Source organism: Aplysia californica, unplaced genomic scaffold, assembly GCF_000002075.1.
Source record: "Aplysia californica isolate F4 #8 unplaced genomic scaffold, AplCal3.0 scaffold00161, whole genome shotgun sequence".
Lineage (NCBI taxonomy): Eukaryota > Metazoa > Mollusca > Gastropoda > Aplysiida > Aplysiidae > Aplysia > Aplysia californica.
In genome coordinates, this window is record NW_004797431.1 from 196293 (window position 1) to 199119 (window position 2827).

At 38.6% G+C, this 2827-nt stretch overlaps 1 protein-coding gene across 1 annotated transcript in view; it reads left to right on the top strand.

Annotated features, from left to right (window-relative positions):
- Positions 1 to 2827, top strand: part of LOC101859568 (UPF0489 protein C5orf22 homolog) — a gene marked incomplete at its 5' end in the record, with an annotated part of 23470 nt that overhangs the window by 2605 nt on the left and 18038 nt on the right.

Genomic DNA, 2827 nt, shown 5'->3' on the forward strand with positions numbered 1-2827 from the left:
GTGTAAATATCTGTTACATTTATAGTATGAGTTGTAGCCTACACATGCGAAATATTCCAGGACTTGTAAACTATAATAATATTATCGAAACGCATCTTAATCTACCACAAAATAGGACACTGTCCAACAATGGATATATACAGAGACTATCTTATTTTCTATTACAAAAGTGTGCATGCTTTTACTAGTAGAGAACTGGATTTATAAGAAATCCATCCAGTGCATTGCTTAGCAAGGAGGAATCTTTTACGTTGCCACGTTTCATTCAAATATCATGGCTTTGGGAGAAGATATGACTGATAATCTTTGTAAATCTGTAAAGAACGCCACTTTTTTTACCTGTAAATGTCTTTACAACTCAAAAAGTGGGATAGATATTAAAAATCTGACAGCATGACTAGATTTTGCATTAAAAACTGTACTAGACTGCCAAGTTTCATTTACATACTCCAAGAAATAGGCGAGCTATGACAAATATTGTCTCAAAACACTGAAAACCGCCACGTTTTTACCAATAAACGTCTTCATGTATAACTCAAAAAGTAGGATAGCTATGAGAAATCTGAAAGCAGGACTAGATTCTGCACTAGCAAATGTACTGGGCTGCCAAGTTTCATTTAAATACTCTGAGAAATGAGTGAGTTATGACGAATATTGTCTCAAAACTCACCAAGGAACGTCCCATATTTTGGGGTTTTTTCATTTTTATAAAAGTTTATCAAAAATTAATTGATTAAAAAATTCGTAACTTTTTTGTTTATTGATGGATTTCAAAAATTCTAAATGTTCCATTCTCTGTGGAGATACAGCTACAAAATGCACCTATTTGCAAACACTTTCTGACAAAAAAGGTTTTCCGTGGTCATTGCTACTAATAATACACACCTACTAAACTAAACACGGTAGTGGGTCCACCAAAGTTCAATCCGGCCAAAATAAATTTTTAATACACAAAGCAGAAAAATATTACTGGCTTCGATCTAGATCTAGTAGTGGGTGGGGGAGAAGACTCTTTCATTTTCATTGCATCATGTGGCAGTTATTGTAGCTTAGGCCTATTATAATATTTTTAGGATAGCGTCAATTGCCACCGAGTGATGCAGTGGCAATATTGACACCAGCGTCAATTGCCACCGAGTGAAGCGGTGTCAAGTCTGAAAATGACGCTCTATCTTTAGCTTTCTATTCATAATGTGTTACGAACACATGACATGAATAAGTTAGATTTAACCCCCTCTCCTTAGATCTAGTTGATAAGTCATATATATATGAGGAGTTGCACCTATTCCTGGGTTGGAAAGGAAATAGCAGGTCAATTTCTGAATGTTTTGTACTCAAATTCTACTTTTTATCTACACAAACAATGGTATTCAAAACTGTCTATAAACTTATTGTTATCAGGTAATCATTTTGCATAAATTCAAGTTCATGAAAGATTTTGTGTACAGTGAAATGGAAGTTTTTTTCCCTGGTTCTCCTTTCGAGCTCCTCGCATTTAAGTGAGTCAATTTGTTCTCTAATTTCTTTAGACGAATCTATATATAGAGCTACCAACTTCAACTTGGCATATTTTGAATGAGATGTAGGCTAGCCTACGCTTCGGTGTAGAACCAACACAGGCGATTCTAGAAGTAGGCCAAAACGCACTCAAACTCAAGCAGAAATACGCTTATATATATCGGGGAACATAAATCCTTGGGACGGGGGTTAGGGAGAGAGAGAGGCACCACAGAGGGACAGAGAGGCGTAGGCCTAGTGCGTAAGCGGAAGTTCAAGAACGCAGAACACCGAGCGCACATAATCTACTCACTCACGCTTTAATTTACTCGGTGGCAATTGACGCTGGTGTCAACTGTCACCGCGCCACTCGATGGCAATTGACCCTACCTATTTTTAATTGCGTGCACAGAAATTCAAACTTTACACGCATGCGCAAAGTATCATAGTTTGCTATGCTATACGCACGCAATGATTGTTATAGTATAGACATGTTGAGGTCTTTACGCACAGTGTCAAGTTCGGACTGTACCATTGTACCGAACTGGAAGGAGGGACCTGATATCCATTATTATGTTGCTATGAAACCTCACTTTTTCTGTGTTTCTGAGGCAGTTCAGCTGATAATCTGAAGAATCCGAAAAGTCTGAAAATTAAAAGAATGTACAGGCTGCATTAAGAATGTTTCAGATAAAATCTTAAATCTCAAGAACAGGTGCAGAGTGAAGACTTCTTATCCTCTTGCCTTGCCTTACGTTTAGGCGCCGGACAGAATAGGGGAAACATTATTCTGAGGGGCAATACTTAAAGAAGGGAATTTAAGGGAATTTCGTGCATAGCAAAGTATGATACCTTGCACACAATTGCGTGCATACATAGCAAAAAAATGTGTTGGGGCCGGCAATTGTGTGCGAATAGCAAAAAATGTTTTAAATTGGTGCACGCAAATAGACCCCAGCCCGCATGAAAACGGCGGCCAGAAATCTTCTCGATGTAGGACAACGATAATGTCCGCTCTAGGCCAGCTTTTGCTGCTGCAGGCGGCTGGAACTCATTTGCCCCTACTTTTGCATGTCGGCCCCAAGTTGGCCTCTCCATAGAGTGTAGTGTCGGCCCGAGGGCAGCAGCCGACCTATCCATTATATGCCGATGGCGACCCTATATTCTGTCACCGTAGGATTTTGCGGCCCGCGTTTTTTTTGCGTAATTCTGGACATTTGCATAATTTTGGATTTTGGAATTTTTTTTTAAACAAAACAATTAATTTTATTAATTAACACCTCGCCATGTGACTAAAGGGAAATAATCACCGTAATAAGTCTTATTTAAG